The sequence below is a fragment of the Arvicanthis niloticus genome, chromosome 26 (assembly GCF_011762505.2).
Source record: "Arvicanthis niloticus isolate mArvNil1 chromosome 26, mArvNil1.pat.X, whole genome shotgun sequence".
In the NCBI taxonomy this organism is placed as follows: domain Eukaryota; kingdom Metazoa; phylum Chordata; class Mammalia; order Rodentia; family Muridae; genus Arvicanthis; species Arvicanthis niloticus.
The window spans coordinates 14,363,004-14,384,048 of NC_133434.1; the positions used below are offsets into that span (position 1 = coordinate 14,363,004).

A 21,045-nucleotide genomic window follows, 5' to 3' on the forward strand; every position below is an offset into this window, starting at 1 on the left:
CTGCATCGTCACCAGCATTTCCTATTGCCCATGCGGCTGTTCTGTGTAGTGATAATTTAATCTGCAGTTAAATGATGTTGCTTTTTGTTGTTGTGTTGTTTTTCAAGACAGGGTTTCTCTGTGTAGCCCTGGTTGTCCTAAAACTGCTCCATAGACCAGGCTGGCCTCAAACTCACAGAAATCTGCCTGCCTCTGCCTTATGACTTCTGGGATTAAAGACACACACTACCACACTACCACTGCCTGGCAATGTTGGCATCTTTTATAAATGTATTTGCCATATTTAGTTAATGTTTGTTGATGTAACTGTTTAAATCTTTTGCCCATTTTTGTTTGTTTTTGAGACTCAGGCTGACCTCAGAGTCATGCTCTTCCTCAGCTTCTGAAAGCGCGCCCCGCTATGCCTAGGCCTTCCACTCATGCTCGTTCTCAACTACTCCCCTCCCCACCTCCCCTCTTTCTCCTTTGTTTGAGTGTGACAGTGTGGCCACTGGAGTGCCAGGGTAACTGAGGAGGTCAGAGGACTATGGGAGTCTGTTTCTCCTTTACCGTGGGGCTCTAGGAGTTGAATTTAGGTTACCAGACTTGACAACACACACCTTTACCATCCAAGCTGCTTTACCATCTCATTTGTAAATTAAGTTTTTTGTTCTTATTGTTGCATGTAAAATGTCTTTGTGTAGTTTTGTGAATACTAGTCTGTCTTCAGATACTTAATACAGAAAGCTTTTCTTCTGGTCTGGGGTTTATTGTCTGTCCTTTAGTTGTTATCATTATATGTGGTGTTGTGGTAAATGATCCTCAGGTGTGGTGGGTGGTGTTAATTGTAAACTTGACAGAATGGAGACTCAGTCACCTGGGAAATGGCCCTCTGCCCTTGGGGGATTATCTTGGTTGTGTTAGTTGACATGAAAGATCCATCTTGCTGTGGGTAGGAATATTTCCTCAGCCAGGGGTCCTGGGCTGTTGACGATGGAGACAGTGAGCTGACTAGTAGGCAGCATCCACCAGCCACAGAGCACTAGCTGCTTCCAGCTCCTGCTGCCCTCAGGTCCCTGCTACGAAGGGCTGGAGCTTGAACCCTGAGCCAGAACCACCTTCTGCTCCTGTTAGTGTCTCTTGTCAGGGTGTTTTATCAAGGGATCAGGAAAAGACACTAAGACACCAGGGAAGGACGTTTCTCAGCTGGGCAGGGTGACACACACCCTCTGGAGTATGGAGACGGTTGATCAGGAGTTGCAGCCCAGATTGGACAATATATAGTGAGACCACAGAGAGGGCAGTGGGAAGGGCCTTCTCCATTGGACTTTGTACCAGTTTTAGTTAAGCATGACTGGGGTCAGGCAAGTTCTTGAATATTATTTGTCAGAAAAGAAGAAAGCCTCCCCCCCCCCCAAGTAACACATCCCGTTTTATTCTTTGCACTTTAAAACACTCCTATGTGTCACATTTATGAATGTGATGAAGCTGGGTGTAGCGGCATACACCTTTCATCTCACGCTTGTGAGACAGAGGCGGGCACATCTATCTCTATGAGTTCAAAGCCTACCTGGTCTGCATAGAGAGTTCCAGGACAGCCAGAGGTACATAGTGAGGTCCCATCTCAAAAAGAAAGAAATGGGGGGGGGGGGATGTAATGAAAATGAACTTCCATCCTTTGTAGTAACTATTTTTCACCTCTGTCCTTGGCCTCATGGGTCTTTGGTGTCCGTGAACATCTTTGTCCAACGTCCTGATCTCATTCTGATGTGATCTTTTCTTTTTCCCTCTAGTTTCTTGAGCCAGTTCTGCGTAGCTCGGTAGCTCCAGCTGCACTCGGTCCCTTAGTCTTCCTCTAGATTGCAGGGGTTCTAGGTGCTCCACGGCATGCCCATGTGCTGCCCCCCAACTTGATTGTTCTTGTCCGAGCCACGTCTTCCAACTTCTTTCCAGGAATTTACTCCCAGACTCCACCCCAGAAAGAAGAGCACTTTGGGCATCCACGTGATGAGTGCAACGTCCTGTACCTGTAGCTCCAGGGGCTCTCCCACACACCTCTGGACTCACACACGCACAGACTGGCACACGCACACGAACATGCACACAGTTTTTTTTTTTTTTTTTTTTAAAGACAACCCTGCACACTGTCCTCCATGTGGCTGTCTGTCTTTTTTAGTTACACAATTTGCTAGGACAGTCTTGCAGTTCACAGGAGCCACCAGCCGCCTGAATTGTGCCTGACTCCCAGTTGGTGACATCTTTCCTGGCATTACTCTGTGGCATATGGACACCATGGCTGGTCACTCCGTGAGTCCTGAGCCTGCTCCCTGCTCCCACATCTTTGTTCCTCCCTCCCATGCCATGCGGATCCCCAGCTGTGGATGAACAACGCGCCCTTTTCTGTGGCCCCGCTCTAGGCCACAGAAATGATTTAATCCTATTCATTTCTGCTATTACTAATTCATGAGCTCTTGCCACATCTGTGCTTGTTATTCTCTGTAAGAGTCTTCTCGTCGGTCTGTAGTTGATTTCGTTTGTCTCTGCCCGGAATGACTGTTTTTCCTGAATCTTTCCCGGCTTTCCTCAGGCTTGTGTCATCTCCCTTGGTCACAGCTGGCTTCACATTTTAGCAGAATGACCTAGAAAAGAAAGACAGAAAAACAACTCTGGTACTGTATTCCTTCTTGTGTAATACCTTTCCCTGGTCAGACGGAAGCGCGTGCTGAACAGTCTGTCGGGTCTTCCAGCCTCATCACCCTTCCTCTTGGTGCCTCAGGTTCCCTGGTCTTTCCTGAATGCCTCATGTGCCATGCTCATTGTTAGCATAGGCCTTTGCATACATTCTGTCTGCCGGACACACGTTCTCTTTACACGCTTGCTTTGTATTTGATTTTGTGTTTGGAACATAGGTGTCAGTTTCTCAGGTAGTGTTTTCCTGACCCTTTATTTGCGTCAAGATAGAGTCCGTTCCTTGGACAGCAGAGCAAGCTGACCAAGAGTAGCAGCAGACATGTGGGTGTTACTGCTGCCAGCGGCCCATCGTTTGTGCTGAGTACTTCCACAGAGGAACTTAGCTAGTCGTTGTGGCTACTGAATGAGTTAGCAGAAGTGAAGAAACAATGAGATTTGTAATGTGCTTATTTTATAGATGAGGTCATTGGAACAAAGACTGTGAAGTCCCTTGTCCTGGCACACAGCTGTTTGGTAGCAGAGTTGGGATTTGAACGGACATTCAAAGCACAGAGTCCGTGCTCTCTTTACTGTAATGGTGATTGCCATTATTGTCTGCTTCTGGTGTTGCTTCTGTCCACCTTCCTGGGTAGACTTTAAGTCCTTGGGGTCTGGGTATTTTGACTCTCCAGTGTCTGGCCAGGTTGTGGATGTTCTTGCTACTGAATAAATCATGTCCTCCCTTTCTGCTTCCTTGGGGCTTTCCTGTTTGCCTTTCTTCTGCTTTCAAGTCCCCTGGGTTGGAATCCCTTGTGTATTTTAAAATATAACCCCTCTGCCTGTTAGCTGTGCTGTTTGTACTTTGGAAGTAAGGACAATTAGTATATTCACTCCAGTTTCTTTCTGTCATCTTTCACATTGCTGGAGGTAACAACTGTGGGCAGCTAAATGGCCAAACTCTTCAGTGAGCACTTAAAATACGTAAAGGGGTGTGTGTGCATAACATATATACCATTCTGATTTCTGTGTGTGTGTGTGTGCATGTGTGTGTGTGTGTCTGTGTGTGTGTCTGTGTGTGTGTATACATGTGTGTGTATATGTGTGTGTGCATGTGTGTGTGTTTTGCCAGGGACCTAACATGAGATCTTGAGCATGCTAGACAAATGCTGTCTGTCACTGAGTTGCTTTCCAGCCAAGTTTTTTTTTTTTTAATTTTATGTTTTTTAAAGATTTATTTATTTTAGGTATGTGAGTACACTGTCACTGTCTTCAGAGACATCAGAAGAGGGCATTGGATCCCATTACAGATGGTTGTAAAATACTATGTGGTTGTTGAGAATTGAACTCAGGACCTCTGGAAGAACAGTTGGTGCTCTTAACTGCTGAGCCATCTCTCCAGCCCAAGTTTTTATTTTTAATAAAAAAATTAAAGCATGATACTTTGTCATTTTGCTAGATGAAACATCAAGGGAATTGGGATCAGGGCACATAGGGTCCTTTGGTAGGGGTGGTGGTGGTGGTGGTTTGATTTTGGTTTTGGCAAGGTAGCCCTGACACACCTGGAACTAGATTTGTAGACCAGGCTGGCCTTGAACTTCAGAGATAGGCCTAACTCATTCTCCTGAGTGTTTGGATTAAAGGCATGGGTCACAATGCCTGGTTTCATTAATTTTTTACTACATTGATTAATTGATTGATTGTACATAGGATTTTTGTCTTGTGCCTGTGGGGTCAGAGCACAACTTACAGGAGTCAGTTCCCTCCTTCTGCCATGGGGTCCCAGGGATTGAATGTGGGTTGTCAGGCTCTTTATTTCATTTTAAAGGCCCATCTCTTATCAGTGATGGGACCTGAATTTTTGGGTGACAGTCAGTCTGTTGCATATGGTAGATATATGGAGATAGCCAAGTATCATTTCATACAATGTTCATGCAAAGATAGTCACAGTGCTCACAGCGTAACATAAACAAGCTTCACTGGGACCCAGCAGACCTGGCATTAATGTTGGAAAGTAAGGTTTACTCTGGAAAGTAAGGTCTAATTCAAGCCTGCAGTGTTCCTTGTACAAGTTCCCCGCTGGGGAAGCTGCCTGTCCTCCACAGTGGAGATCTGTGATGGAAGGTGGTGTCCAGATGCTGGAGGACAGTGCAGATGCTGATGGGGAAGGCTTTCGAGATTAGCTGCAAGGTCAACAGAGAAATGGCCAACAAGAGTGCAGCCTGCCACTGCATGTGCTCTCGGCCTCGGGAGAAGCAGAGTGGCCCTGTCACAGCCTAAGCACTCATCCTCGCCAACCTTGAAGTTTCCACCTGGCCCGGGCTTTGACGTCCAGTACTTAAGGTTAGTAAGCAGGTCACTGTTGTTCCTGGGCTTCGTCTTCCAGGCAGATCACCCATCTGCAGGAGTCCTGCTGGGCCTGCTTGCAAAGAAGAACAAAGGAAAAGAAAAAGGACAATGAGGGAAGGGATGTGATCCACAAACAACGCTAAATATATATATGTATATGTATATTTAGATACAAGAATTCATTTAGAGTATTCCAGATAAAACTTTCTTTTTATTCCTTTTTTTAAATTTATTTTTTATTGGATATTTTATTTATATTTCAGATGCCATCCCCTTTCCTCATTTCCCCTCCCTAGAAAACCCCTATCCCATGCCCCCTTCAATCCTGGCTATTTACTTTGAGAGAAAAGATTTGAGTGGATGGTTTTCAGCTGACAAAAGCCAGGATCAGAACTAAGTGTTTTAGTTACGATAGATGACAGAAGTTCTGGTTAGTCAACAAAATGATGGACTGGGTATTAGGACTATCTTGTACCTCACTGGTACAAATAGGTATAATTACGCTTTAATTGTATTTTGAGAGAAAAGTTTTATTTTAACAGGAAGGGTGATATGTAGGAGGAGCTAAGGTGGGAGGAGTACCGAGAGGAAGAGGAGGAGTAAGGAGAGGAGGAGAAGAAGGAGAGGAGAAGCTAGGTGATGAGAGAGAGAAAGAGAGAGAAGGGGGGGGCCTGGAGGCAGATGTTCACGTGTCTCCACCAGTCAAAGATAGTTGATATATCTAGGTTGGGTATTGGGTTACACTTCTGATTGAGCATTACCAAACTTATAAAGCCTTTGATTAACATTTTTAAAAAAATTATATAAAAACAGATAAAACTTTCTATTTTTACTTTTTGGCCATGGTTGTTGTTATGCTTGGTCACTCCTCCTCCTTCTGGGTAGACACTTGAGAAGTGAGTGATGCTGCAGCCGCTCCCTTTGATGCACAGCATCCATGACCCTAGCTTCTTGATGCACTTTGACTTTTCTCTTGGAGAAACAGATTAAAATTGGCACCATCCACGACTTCACATTGTCCTGGGCGGGTGGAGTCAAGGGTGAACTTGAGAGCACACCCTTTTGTTTTTTTCTCCCATTCACCACAGTCATTTTGTGAGCACCATGGTGACATTGGGAGGCTGAAAGGTCACTGGACTTAGACCTTGACTCTTCCTCGAATTCCATCTTCTTTCTCACTTTCTTTATTCTCTGTCCAAACCAGAAAGACTAGCTATTGAATCAGGTTGAATCAGTTTCTGTTTTTACCTCATCTCTCTGGTGTTTCTCTGTTCCTCTGTAAGAATGAGAATAGTGGTACCCATTTCAGGACTGGTTCAGGCTTGGATGCACACTGAACACCGTCTCTTACAACAATCTCTCAAGAAGTTCTACTAGTGAAAGTAGTACTGATGTACACAGTATCTCTGGGACTCTCCGCCATCCTGAAGACCACACAGAGCTTAGCTGCCTGGTAGAGCTGGTTTGGACGGTGCCAGATACCTTCACTTCAGCTTACTCCACGTGTTTCATGGCCATAACCTTGAGTAAAACTATGTATGTTCCTTAAGCCTCACTGTTCCCACATTTGAAGGGATGATGATGGAACTTTTCAACATGAAGTGACACGATTTAGCATTTAGCATCATGCCAGAACACCCAGTTTCTCAGTGTTTAAACATCAGCTCCTGCTGTCGTCACTGTTGTCGTTATTTCTCTGCATCTTTTGTATTTATTGGCTTAAATTTTTATACAGTATATTCTGATCCTACACTTCGCTGTCCGTCAACTCCCTCAGATCCTCCCCACTTCCCACCCACCCTACGTCACGTCCTTTCTTTTTTTTTTCTTTTTCTTTTTCTTTTTTTTTGGTTTTTCGAGACAGGGTTTCTCTGTGTAGCTCTGGCTGTCCTGGAACTTGCTCTGTAGACCAGGCTGGCCTGGAACTCAGAAATCCGCCTGCCTCTGCCTCCCCAAGTGCTGGGATTAAAGGCGTGTGCCACCACCGCCCGGCCGTCATTTTCTATCCAAATAAATCAACCAAAAGTCAAACAGAAGGAAAAAAAAAAAAACCAAAATCAGCCCCACAAAAATCACGGGGTCCAGTTTGTGTTGGCCAGCTGCTCCCAAGCCTGGGGCTTGTTTGGAGAGTGCTTGAAAATACCAGGGTCACTTCACAAGAGAAAACCGATTATCAGTTGCAGATAGCATCTTAGGGGTGGGGCTTTTTGTCCACTTCCCCTTCTCAGTGCTGGGATTCTGTCTATCTTGAACTTGTGCAAGTCGTGTGGTGTGTGCCATTTGTACATCAGCTCTGTTGTCTTGAGAAGACTTCATCCACCACCTTCGGCTCTTAGAGTCTTCCTGCCACCTCTTTCACATAGATCCCTGGGCCCTGAGGGGAGGAGGGGTGATAGACACATCACAGTTGGAACTGAATGCTCAGAGTATCTTCCTGCACACTCTCCAGCTGTGGGTCTCTGTTAATTACCATTGGCCACACGAAGACGCTTTTCTGATGAGGGTTCGGTGATATACTGGTGTAGCAATGCCTTCTTAGGAGTCATTTTATTGCTACCTCCATTTAGCAGAACAGTGGTAGCAGGTTTCCTCCTGTGGCCTGTCTAGACTCAGGTTCTTGGCAACTTCAGCAGTGTTAGAGATGGGTTCTATTTCATGGCATAGGCCTTAAATCCAATCACAAAGGGATTGGCTACTTCTATGCACTTGTGCCACCATTGTGCCAGTAAGTCTTGTGGGCAGGTCACTGCTTTAGCTTGATGACATTGATGATTACTTTTCTTTTGTAGTGTACGATAAACCTTCCAACACCATGAGTGCTGGTCAGTGGGGGTGAAGCTCCTACTTGGGTACTATCTGCATTTCTCCATGTTGGATGGCATAAGTAAGTGGTCTTTCCAGCAATATGGCCTTATAATTCACACTGTGGAGGGTAGCCAACAGCTTTAGCAGTGGCTTGTGGTGTTTGGGGCAGGTGTCTATGGGAACCTTCTGACCATGACTCAAGATAACCCATTCCTGGCACTGGAGGTTTTACTTGGTGGCGTATGTTGTCTCGTTGGGGGCATTGTCTCCCCCATTATATGGCTTCATTTAAATCCCTTTCATATATTTTGGGAAGCTTCTGGAGTAGTAGGTCTCCCTAAGGCGTTTGAAAGGCCCAGAGTGTGGTTGTCCCACCTCCATTTTCTGTTCTTTAACCTGTTAAAGAACAGAAATGTTCTGTTCTCTTCTCCCTCCCCGTGGAATTTAATTTTCCCATTAGAGTTTCTAGTGCTCTCCACTGTTTCCTCTTCCTTGGAAGATACTACCTTTCCTCTGTTCCTTACTGGATGTTACCTAACATCTGGATATTCTGAATTAAACACACGTATCTAAAGCTTAAAAGCGAACATCCACATATAAGAGGCTGGGTCGGGTTTCCTCATTTAGGATGATTGTTTTTTAACTTCTTTTTTTCTTAATAGGCAAATCAAATCATATTCCATTTTGTAAATGTATCACATTTTCATTATCTATCCTTTGATTGATGGACAAATAGGTTGTGTCCAATTTCTGGCTATTATGAGTAGACCAACAGTGAACACAGATGAGCAAATATTGCAAATATTTCTATAGTAAGATGTAAAGTATATTTCAAAGTGATATATATATATATATGTGTGTGTATATATATACATATATATGTGTATATATATATATATACTATATATTACTTTATATCTACAGTGTTTTGCCTGTATGAATGCCTGTGCGTTTGTGTATGTAGTACCTGTGGAGGATAGAGGACGGCACTAGATGCTCTGGAACTGAGTCACAGATGGGTGCTCGGACTCCAGTCTGGGTCTTCTAGGAGAGCACCCAGTGCTCTTAACCACTGAGCCCTCACTCCAGTATCGAGAGTGTTGATACTGAGCACCCTGGTGATAGTACCTAGCCTCCCACCCCAAGGGCCTTGCCTATTTTGTTAATGACTGGTCATCTTTCAGTGCGGGTCTTAAGATATGTTTCTCTTTATTCCTAGCTGCCCTCCAAGACAGTGCTAATCAGTCCTTCACCAGGAAGCATTCTAGTAAATAATTAAGCCAAGTTTGGAGTCTGGAGTCAGATGCCTGGGTTAGTAGCAGTGCAGACACAGTCACCAACCTTGGACAGACGTGCTTAGCTTCTTTTCCTCAGTATTTATCTATATAAAGCCAGTCGGCTGGGTGTGGTGGGGCTGGATCATCTGGATGTGGAGGGCTGGGTTGAAATCCCAGCATCTAGTGGTGGTGGCACAGCATCTGGAGCTCAAGGTCATCCTCAGCTGCAAAGTAAGTTCAACGCCAGCCTCCATGTGGACATCTGAAACAAACAAACAAACAAGACCAGAAAATGGATAATACTCCTCTGGTGAGGGTTGAAATGTGTGTTTAAAAGGGCCAGCCACACTGAATGTAATAACAGCCATTAGCAAGGATTCTTAGGGCCTTTGGTGATAACACTTGCCACTTTGAGTTCCAGTGGCCCTGTCTGAATGTTTTCCCCAGCGGCCCGTGGCGTGACTAAAGGTGGGGCTACCTGCATCTGTGTTTCTAGAGAACACAGGGACCACCACTTCTAACACAGCGCTGGGCTTTGGTTTCCTGGGTAGCAGCTCTCCACATGTTAAGTCTTTGGGAAAGAAAAACTCTGAAAGGAAGACTCGAGACACAGTATGCTTTGGGGCCCGACCTCAGTGGGCTTTTTAGTGAGAACTAAGTTGCTGGAGTGACACTTCCTACGTGTAGTACGTTGGTTCCTGTGAACTGTGTGCAGGCATCGGTAGGAAGCCACTGCGAGCAAAAGCAGTACTCTTGCAATGTGGTTTTTACCAAAGGCACACATCTATAAGGGAAATGCTCTTTTCAGAGTTTTTTATTTGGAGACAGGGGTTCTCTGTGTAGCCTACCTGGCCTGGAACTCACAGAGATCCCCTGCCTCTGCCTCCTGCGTGTTGGGGTTAAAGGAATATGCTACCATGCCTGGTCTTGATTTGTTTTATTGAGTGTACATAAAGTTGTTTTGCTTTTTAAACTTTAGTCAAAGAAATTCCATTCTCTTTAATTGTGTCTGCACACGCACACTTTAGCCTGCCACCGTTTGTGTGGAGCGGCTGTTGGAATTGGTTCTCCTTACCTAACAGAGGGGTCTGGGGACAGAACTCAGGTGTCCTGGTTGGTGATGAGCTCCTAGCTCCAGTGCGTTTACTCGCTGAGCTGTCTCACTGGTCATTCAACACTGTTCTTCTAAACCCACTAAAGAAGATAATTTCGACCCCCCCCCTTTTTTTTTTTTTGAAATTTAGAAAAGAGATTTTTTTTAAAAAAATTTTGTTTGTTTGTTTGTATTTTGAGTCCAGTATTGGTATGTAGCCTAGGCTGGCCCTGAATTCTGAAATTCTGAGTGTTTCCACATCCAATAAGAAGATATATCTTTATCATAAGCATGATACAGAGCTCGGAATGAGTACCAGACACAGGCTTTTTGTAAAGGATTGCAAAGTATTAAGAAATCAAGACCCTGTGGTCTAGTTTTACTGCCAACACTTTACACCAGACCTTCCTTGGCCTATTGCAGTAATAACTGGTCTTTTTGCCTTGAGGCCTTTTGTTCTGCCTTCTTGTCTCCTGTTCCACATTAATCTACCCTGCATTGACTTTTCTCATGCATTCTAAGCTAAAGGCCCCTCGGCACCCTGCTGTGCTGGCTGAGTTCTGAGAGTTGCTTAGCTTGATATTTTAGGGCCTGTCAACTTCTCTGGAGAACAGAACCAACAACACACATACACCCCCACATACACAGGTACACACCCCCTTCCATACACAGGTATACACACACACACACACACACAAATACATATAGACACACATGTCAGTTTATTCTGGAATCGGCTCTCATGGTTCTGGAGCCTTCTTTCACCGTTCCCCCGGCCGCTGTTTAGGATGTTACTGAGAACAGTCTTCTTCAGCCTACTGATGGCAATGCAAATCTGATGTAGAAACAGGTGTGCTGGAAGGGTGAATTACCTGCTGTGTCCGTGTTTCTTAGCTCAGTCAAGTCCCAAGGAACACTGACTCCCACAGGCCTCCTGTAGTCTGCTCCCACTGCCTTTCCTGTTTCATTTCCCACAGCACCCATGAGGGAACAGTGTGGGTTGTCTGGGCTAGTTGTAATTTTTTTTTCATGTGAATTGCATTTTCCTTTTGGACCTTCTTAAGGTAGTGCCTTTCTAAAATGATCTCTTCTGCTCTCCTCTTTGTATTTTTTGAAAGACAGATCTCACTATGCAGCCCTTGACTAGCCTGGAGAAATTCACTGTGTTGGTTGGCCTCAAACCTGTAGAAACCTGTCTTGTCTGCCTTTGCTTCTTCAGTCTTGGGGTTAAAGGTGTGTGCCATCACACCTAACCTAAGCCTCACTTAAGATTAATTTACTTTGGCCGGGCAGTGGTGGTGCACTCCTTTAATCCCAGCACTTGGGAGGCAGAGACAGGTGGATTTCCAAGCTCAAAGTCATCTTAAGTTCCAGGATAGCCGGGACTACCCTGAGAAACCCTGTCTTGAAAAACAAAACAAATAAACAAACAAACAAAAAACATTAATTTACGTTGACATAATTGTGGAATCACGGGAAATTGCAGATTTGTTTATAGAGTTCTGCATAGTCTTATCCCACATCATCCAGTGGTGGGTCTTATATAATTATTGTATTACTCATCTTAAAGCTCCATTTTTGACGTGCATGGCTATAATCTCAGCACTATAAGGAGGCTGAGATGGAAGAATCAAGAGTTTAAGATCAGCTTGGGCTTCTATATTCTTTTTTTTGTTGTTGTTGTTGTTTTTTTTGTTTTTTGTTTTTTTTGAGACAGGGTTTCTCTGTGTAGCCCTGGCTGTCCTGGAACTCACTCTGTAGACCAGGCTGGCCTCGAACTCAGAAATCCACCTGCCTCTGCCTCCCAAGTGCTGGGATTAAAGGCGTGTGCCACCACCACCCGGCTCTGGTCTACCTTGTTTGATACAGTCTCTTTTCTTTCTTTTCTTTTTTTTCTTTTTTCTTTTCCAAATAGGCAAGGCTAGTTGGCCTGGGAGCTTCTAGGAATCCTGTTTCTGCCTGCTATCTCCCTGCAGGAGCCCACTAGGTCTATGGGTACTTGTTATATCTATCCAGCTTGTTCATGGCTTCTGGAGGTTTGAACTTAGACTGTCATGCAAGCATTCTTACCCGACAGTTATCTCCTCACCGCCTACATAAATGTTTATAACTATTATTTACAGTAACTAAAAGATGGGAAAAAAACACTCATTTTCAGCATTTTATGAATAAGGAAAGTGTGACATCTTTCTAGAATGGAGTATTGTTTAGCCATAAAAAGGAGTGGACAGTTGGTGCTGCCACACCGTCTGAAAACGTATTAATATTAGAATGGAGACACAGAAGGCCACAGATTGTATGATTACATTGGAACGCTATGCCCCAAACAGGCAAATCCATAGACAGTCACGACCGGCAGCACCTTGGGCGGAGGGGCAATGGGAGGGATCAGCAGGGGACAGGCTTGCTGTGGAGGCAGTGGCGGTGCTCAGCAGTCAGGTGGTGATAGTTGCACAACCCTGGGTTGTCTTTTAAGGGGAATAACACACCTAAAGATCAAGTTTACAGAATGCGAATTCCGCCTAGGAGGAGCAGAGATACAGCCCAGTGGCAGAGACCCTGCTGAGCGCGCTTGAGGCCCTGGGTTCTATCACAGTCAGTCACCTTGTGTGAAATGGTGACACTTTCACAACTGTTCTCTTGGCATGACGGACTGTGAGGGACAGCTTCCAGTGCTCTGAGTCCAGGTGAGGGAAGGAGTAGCTGGGGAAGGGAGCGGCTCAGTCTGATTTAAGGCTGGCGATAGTTCAGGGCCTGTAACCCCACTGGGCCAGTAAGGAAGAGGAAATGTGTGGATATCTGCCTTGCACATGGGGTAAGCCAACCTGGGAAAAGATCTTTTGTATATGTCACACACCTGTTAACTTATCCTCTGCAAGAACATAGTAGGGGAATGGACAGAATCGACTGTTAGTAAGTATTAATGTGAGGTTGTTGAGATTTCTAAGAAACAGTTCCTATTCCAGGCAAAGCTCTGGAGAACGACAAAGTATTTAGAGGAAGCAGGTTCTGACACTGCAAGTGCATAGGCCAAAGGTCCTGCCATTGTGTCCTGGCCATGTTCCTCAGAGGTCTTTTTTAGTAGATATTAGACAAATATGTTGTCCAGTGAGAACTTACAGAGACTTTTATCAGGCTTTCAATTTTTAGGGTTAAATATTTTATTGGCTTTTAAATTTCTGCCTTTTTAGAAAACAGACAATTTTTTAAAATAATGTATTTTATGCCCATGAGTGTTTTGCCTCCACGTATATATGTACACATGTGTGCCTGGTGCCCTCAGAGTCAGGTCCCTTGGAACTGGAAATATAGATGATTGTGAACCATGCAGGTGCTGGGAACCAAACCTCAGACCTCCCAAGAGTGCTAGCTGCTTGTAAGGACTGTGCCATCTCTGCAGCCCCCACCTTCACTAGGTAGCTCAGTCTGGCCTGATTTCACCTTGTAGCCGAGACCAACCTTAATTTCAGGTACTTGGAACACAAGCCTCCTGAGTGCTGGGATCACAAGTATGCACCACCACACCCAACAACCTTTTGAAGGCAGTTCACTGTGATTTTAATTGTCAAAATGTGTAATATATTGACCTTTTAAAGTGCATAATGTTAATAGTAGTGACAGTAATTAAGTCTAAAAGAAATACTTTAAATAAAATGTGTTTGGTTTCATTACATTAAAGTTGAAATTTATTTAAACTTAAGTACTTTGCTTGTTTTTGTGGTGCTGGGAAGCAAGTCCCAGGGTCTGGGCCAGCGCTCTACCACTGAGCTGTAGTGCTAGGCCCTAAAACTTAATACTTTGAAAGAAATATAATAAAAATAATACTATTTCCAGAAAAAAGAATGGTCAAGATGCTCATGTTTTTTGACAACTGGCCATAAACCCATACATACCCCGAAAACAGATCCTCCAGTGAGGAACAGCTTCTGTTAGATTGCTGGCTGACGTGGGAGGGCCTGTCCCCTGGGCAGGTGGGCCTGCGTTGTGTGCGAGCCAGCTGGTGCTTGGTAGAGTCCTTGCCTAGTATGGTTATAATGCTCTGGGTTTGAGTTAAGTCAGAGAGCAAGTCCCTCCATGGCCTTTGCTTTAGTGTCTGCCCTGAGCTCCTGCTCTGAACCTCAGTGATGGACTTTTACCTGGAAGTGTAAGATGAATGAACCATTTCCTCCCCAAGTTGCTTTTGGCCATTGTTTTCTCATAGCAAGCAAAGCTAACTGGGATGGGCTGTGTAGTCTTGTAAAGTGTATGGGCGAGTGACTGCAGAGGGTTATGGAGGTCCCATTGTTCAAGTGTTCAGATTTCATTGAATTCTTGCTATGATATTATTTAATTAAAATTAGTGATAGCTCTTTTCTTAGATTTATTTATTAGTTACTTTAAAGATATATCCTGTATAATCCACTGGATTTTATAAAGATGATCCACAATTCCTCTTCCACCTTCTCCATTCCCTCCTCCTCCATCCTCCTTTCCCTCCTCCTCCATCCTCCTTTCCCTCCTCTTCCATCCTCCTTTCCCTCCTCCTCCATTCTCCTTTCCCTCCTCCTCCATCCTCCTTTCCCTCCTCCTCCATCCTCCTTTCCCTCCTCTTCCATCCTCCTTTCCCTCCTCCTCCATTCTCCTTTCCCTCCTCCTCCATCCTCCTTTCCCTCCTCCTCCATCCTCTTCCATCCTCCTCTTCCTCCTCTTCCATCCTCCTTTCCCTCCTCCTCCATCCTCCTTTCCCTCCTCTTCCATCCTCCTTTCCCTCCTCCTCCATCCTCCTTTCCCTCCTCCTCCATTCTCCTTTCCCTCCTCTTCCATCCTCCTTTCCCTCCTCCTCCATTCTCCTTTCCCTCCTCCTCCATCCTCCTTCCCCTCCTCCTCCATCCTCTTCCATCCTCCTCTTCCTCCTCTTCCATCCTCCTTTCCCTCCTCCTCCATCCTCCTCTTCCTCCTCTTCCATCCTCCTTTCCCTCCTCTTCCATCCTCCTTTCCCTCCTCCTCTTCCATCCTCTTTTCCCTCTTCCTCCATCCTCCTTTCCCTCATCCTCCATCTTCCTTTCCCTCCTCCTCCATCCTCCTTTCCCTCCTCCTCCATCCTCCTTTCCCTCCTCCTCCATCTTCCTTTCCCTCCTCCTCCATCCTCCTTTCCCTCCTCCTCCATTCTCCTTTCCCTCCTCCTCCATCCTCCTTTCCCTCATCCTCCATCCTCCTTTCCCTCTTCTTCCATCCTCCTTTCCCTCCTCCTCCATCTTCCTTTCCCTCCTCCTTCATCCCCCTTTCCCTCCTCCTCCATCCTCCTTTCCCTCCTCTTCCATTCTCCTTTCCTTCCTCCATCCTCCTTTCCCTCCTCCTCCATCCTCCTTTCCCTCCTCTTCCATCCTCCTTTCCCTCCTCCACCATCCTCCTTTCCCTCCTCCTCCATCCTCCTTTCCCTCCTCCTCCATCCTTTTTTATGTAATTCTTACCCTCCTCCTGTCTTTGCTCCTGAGTGCTAGGATTACAGACCAGTGTCATTACACTCAGTTTATCTTGTTTTTGATTTCTAAAGCATATTACTAAGTAGCTCAGGCCGGCCGTGGACTTAATGATCCTCTTTTCTCAATGTCCCCAGTGCTGGGATTACCACAGTGAGTGCTTTCATGCTGGCATTGATGTAATTTTAAAGTAGACATATTTTGATATTAAATGCAAGTATGTCTTTTGTACTAGTTTAAGGTCTTGGAGAAGAACTGTAGATATTAACCCCAAATATTCATGGCACCACCACACTTGATTCAGGGTGAAGAATTTCTGCCTTCAGGTAGCTCCTGCAGCAAGCAAAGTGAGACACACATCACGTTGCCCCAGTAAAGACTTTCTTTTCTCACAGTATCTTGCTGCTTGCTTCCCACCGGCATTTTGCCACAGTGTTGTGTCATGCTTGGTCAGTGACCCTTGAATAGGGCTTAGTGCCTGTTACCACACAGACTATTGTGAAGAACAGAGGGCTGTGTATTCTAAAAGCCAGGCAGATGGAAGGGAGAGTGCTCCTTCAGCTGTGCTGGTGAATAGTAGGGCTTTCTCCTTGTCTGGGGCTGCCATCATGAGCAGAGACTATCAGGACCCCTGGTTCTCATTTCTTGCTCCTATCCTGCTGTGTGACCTTTCCAAATCACTTACCGCTTTCCAATCTGGTTTCCTCATATTAGAACAAATGAGACAGGGTCTCACTATATAGTCCTCGCTCTCTGTCCTGGAACTCATTATGTAGACCAGGCTGGCCTGAAACTCAATGAGATCTGTCTGCCTCTGCCTTCTGAGTGCTGGGATTAAAGGTGTACAGCACCATGCCAGGCAGGTTTGTTTTAAACCTCTGAGATTTGGAATCCAGTTTGATCAGTTTGGTGTGTGTATGTTTACACAGGGTGACCAGAGGTCAACTTTAGGAAACAGATACCAGAGTCATGGGTAGACTCTTAAGGCAGCGTGTATAGACTAGTTCAATACTCAGAATTTCTCAAGACAATCTGGAGTGGTCAGGATAGCCACATAGTCAAAGTGCTATGGGTCTCACACTCTAATCTTTAGGTAGGCAGTATAGAGGGAAATTTTACTTCTTGTTTGGAGAATTAGACAACTTCTACAACATACTTCTGATTTTAGCTCCACACCAGAGCCTCCAGTGAAAGCCATCTTTGAGGTTCTTGTAGGAGATGAAAATGGCTTACGGGTCAGCCAGCTCCCAGCTGTGGTCTTTATGGGGCAGAGGTGAGGACTCAGCGGCTGCTCTCGACTTGGGCTGGGCCTTGCAGGAACTCAAGGGAAACTCCCAGCACAGCTCCCCCAGCGTGGCTTTCCTGGCGACTTAGCGGGCTCTAGCTCTGAAAGCGATACTCTTGTATCCAAGAGTAACCACAAACCCATGTGGACTTGAGGCCAGAAAGGGTGTTGCCACATGTCAATCTCCTCCCATGCCCCTTGGCTGCTGAACAAACACTTTCCCCGCCTGAAGCAGATACAGATTGACAGTCCTTTCCAAACTGTCCTTAGACAGAAGCTCTGCTTCTGCTCTGCCTTTGAACCAAAGAGTGCAGTGGGCTGAGCCCACATGTGGTGACATCACATGGCCAGCTGTCACCTTTGGAACCAGACTCCTTTGCTAAACTTCTTATCAAACACTGTCTCAATTGTTTGAGGACAAGAAAGGTAGTTGATTGACTCCTGTGGCTGATTTACAGATAACAAACAGTATTCATTACTCTCACTGTCAGAGGTGTGTGTGTGTGTGTGTGTGTGTGTGTGTGTGTGTGTGTATGGTGACAGGGTCTTACTACTGTAGCCCTAGTTGGCTTGGAACTTGCTAGGTAGATTAGGCCTTCAACTACCTCTGCTTCTAAGTGCACCACCATATCTCCCTGACTTGCCTTCTTTAAAACATTGTTTTAGTTAGTGTATAATAGAAGTTTCATTATAACATTTAAAACGTGCCATTGTATCATCCATGTTACCTTCTCTATGTATTAATATAAGCATATACATATTTGTTTTGTGTATATGTATATGCACATATATGTGGGGATGGTCATGTGTCATACATAGTGCATGTGTGGAGATCACAGGACAGTGTCTAGGAGTCAGTCCTTTCTTGCCATCATTCCCGGACTTAAACCCAGGTCATCAGGCTTGGTGGTAAACACCCTTTCCCACTGAGCCGTCTTGCTGGCCCCAAAACAGTAACATTTTTGGGGGGTATGTATTGGGAATTGGACCTAGCTTAGGACCTTAAGAGCTTGGTCTACCAAGATCCTAAGTTTATTGTTTGTTTGTTTGTTTTTAAGCTTTATTCGTTTTAATGTGTAGGGGAGTTTTGCCTGCATGTGTGTCTGTACATGATCTGTGTACCCGGTGCCTATGGAGGTCAGAGGGTGTCAGATCCTCTAGAACTGGATCCTCAGACAGTCATGTGGATGCTGTGAACCAATCCCAGATGTTTGGAAGAGTGTCTCATAGATGCTGTTAGCCACTGAGCCTTCTCTCCAGCCCTGAGACTAACAAGTTCAGCTTTTTCAAAAAGATTTATTTATTTTTGTATGTGAGTGTTTTGCTTGTATGAGTATCATATGAGTGCTTCATATCCACTGGGACCAGAAAAGGCTATCAAATCCCTTGGGATGGTGGGTGGAACCAAGGACCGTTGCAAGACTAGCACGTGTTCCTAACTACTGAGCCAACCTCAGCCAGATTTGAAACAGGGTCTCACCTTGGCTGGCTTGGAGCTCTCTCTGTAGACCAACTGGCTTCCAGTTCACAGGGAACAGCTGCCTCTGCCACCCCAGTGCTGGGGCTAAAGGCAAGTTCCATCATACCTGGCCCTTCTCTTTTCTCTTCTTTTCTCCCCTCCCCTCCCCTCTTTTCCCTCTCTTCTCTTCTCTTCTCTTCTCTTCTCTTCTCTTCTCTTCTCTTCTCTTCTCTTCTCTTCTCTTCTCTTCTCTTCCTTTTTGAGACACATTTTCACTTTGTAGCTGCATAGGCTTAGGACCCACTCTGTAGCTCAGGCTAGCCCTCAAGTTATTGTATTCCTCACTTCTGTCTTTTCCCTGGTGGGTTTACAGGTGTCAATTAGCAAGTCATGTGACTCCCCCCAACTGATTAGAATGTAGTATGAAGAGTGTGAAGAGGTTTATCTGGAAAGTGACCAGCTTTCTTTTGAATTTTCTTTTCCTCTAGAAAAGGTTTCACGATATAGCCCAGGATGTCCTGAAATTCACTGTTAGCTGGCCTCAAACTCACAAGAGATCCACCTGCCTCTGCCTCATGAGTACTGGGATCAAGCCACCACTGTCTGGCCACCTTCACATCTCTTGATCCCAAAGAGGGAAGCGATGTTTCCTGGTTGACTTTGTTGTGTTCTGTATTATTCCATCTCAAGTCAGCAGTTTACCTGTTGTTTAGTAGTGTGTCTTGGCTTGTCTAAATGAGTCATAATTAAGATTTAGTCACCGGGACTCAAATCCTGCCTAGCAGGACTTGGCAGTAGAGATACCCTGCTTTGCTATGGATGGAACCAGAGTTGGAGAGGCCTGCTGCTCTTACTGAGATGGACTTTTATAAATAGTGTTTTGTAGATTTCTTCATCACATTCCTGCTCCCCAGATTCATAAAGCAGAGATACAGCTAGGTGCTATGATCCCGGGACTTGATGGATCCAAGAGATTTACTTGTTCAAAGTCTTCCTTAGCTGCACAGCGGCCAGCTGAGCTACAATAGGGACCTTGTCTCAAAACAAAGCAGAGAAAACAAATTAGCAAAGAAAGCATCCCAAAACTATAATAGTTTCTTAGGCATTTGTTGTCTTTGTTGTTTTACTGTTGTTTGTTATTGACGACAACATTGCTAAAAACTAGGTAGAGGGCCTGTGGCTTCTTGTCCTTCCCAGTACTTGACATTTCCAAAGCTTGCTCTCCTCCTTAGACTGAAGTATTTTACTGAGCTAGAAGTCTTGTACTCTGAAAGTAACCTTTAAGTCAATTAAATGATAATTAAAACCTGTGTGCCAGGCAAGGCATCACACTCTGAGAATAGGAAGGGGAGGAGAACATTGTTTATATTGGCTTTTGTTTTGCATGGTGTTCAGTTGGCTGATGGGGAGCAAAGGAAATAGGATTGTAAGGTATGATCGAAGTTCAGGAGACTGTAAATTGGATTTGGAGAGGACAGAGACAGGGTTTCTCTGTGTAGTCTTGGCTGTCCTGGAACTCCCTGTGTTTGACTAGCCAGGCTCCTGCTTGTGCCTCCCAAGTGCTGGGATTAAAAGCATGCCCCAGCACGACCTGCACTGGATTTCAGTATTTTTGAAAATTCTGCTTAAAATTCACTAAGTGGAGAGACAGTTGAGGACTAACTAACCTTAACTTGATATGGCAGTGGTGCTTGATTTAATCGATGACTTTAGACTGTGATGTTGAGATGGAGAACGAGAACTGCCATCTAGAAATGGGCAGATTCCTGTAGTTTTCTACTCAGAACTGGAGCTTCCCAGCTTTTCCTCTCCGGAGTTGCATCCTTACTGGGCAGTGAGGCAGGGAGAAGGCCCTTTGCTGAATAAGAAACTATTTCTCCATAGGTTGAAGAATCGGACCAAGTAAATAGTTTATAATTTGAATATGGAGATGGTTTTAGGAACCCTTCTGGGCCTGGCTTAGTTTTGAAAGAGGGAAAAAGATTTACTGTTGTAAGGGGCACACAAACACAGCTCTCTGACAGTAGCTTTTGATTTTATTGGCTCAACAAATATAATTATTGCACAATACATAATTTTCCACTGTGGTAGCTGATGAGCTACAAAGCTGCGTAATTACTGCAACCCTTATTTTCCTTATAGAATTTGGCGGCTACTAAGCAAACAATTTAAAGAATTTATCTTAATTAGCTTAGTTATATGCCGTCATTGACTGAGTCCCCAGTTTTTCTTCTTGGTGCTGCACTTCACATCTTAGCTGAGCAGAGAGATTAATTATTTTGAGCCAGGGCCGCCTCTGCCAGCATGTTAGCCACCTGGCTTTCCTTTATTCGGGCCGGCATTCACACGAGCCGAGTTTGAGTCGGAAATGCTTATTGAAGGCTTATGAAAGTCAGAGATGAGGAGAGAGGCCTCAGAAGTAAAACTTTTCAAAGGTGATGTGAATTTTATATCCATTGATTTCATTCATCTGTGTTAATGAAACCTGGATTCTTGGTACTGAGATTGGGCAAAGGCCTGTGCTATGTATCAGCTCCTCATGCACGTACTGATGGTTAAGCTGGACACATGTGGATGGGCTGTGGGTGAGACACCACTCTGCTGGCTTAACTGACAGATGAGTTTGTTGGTATATTTCATCTGTCAACCAGTAGGGTCACAGGAGACAAATG

General features: G+C 45.0%; 1 protein-coding gene across 5 annotated transcripts in view; it reads left to right on the forward strand.

The window, feature by feature from the left end:
* The window catches only part of Sik3 (SIK family kinase 3), a 212,914-nt gene that overhangs the window by 37,143 nt on the left and 154,726 nt on the right, over positions 1-21,045 (forward strand). The window contains exon 1 of one of the 5 annotated variants that reach the window (XM_076925021.1): positions 12,753-12,857. The exons of the other annotated variants lie outside the window; for them this stretch is intronic. The gene's annotated coding sequence lies outside the window, so the exon portion shown is untranslated. Of the gene's footprint in view, positions 1-12,752; positions 12,858-21,045 lie in introns of those variants that run through there. 5 annotated transcript variants of the gene reach the window in all.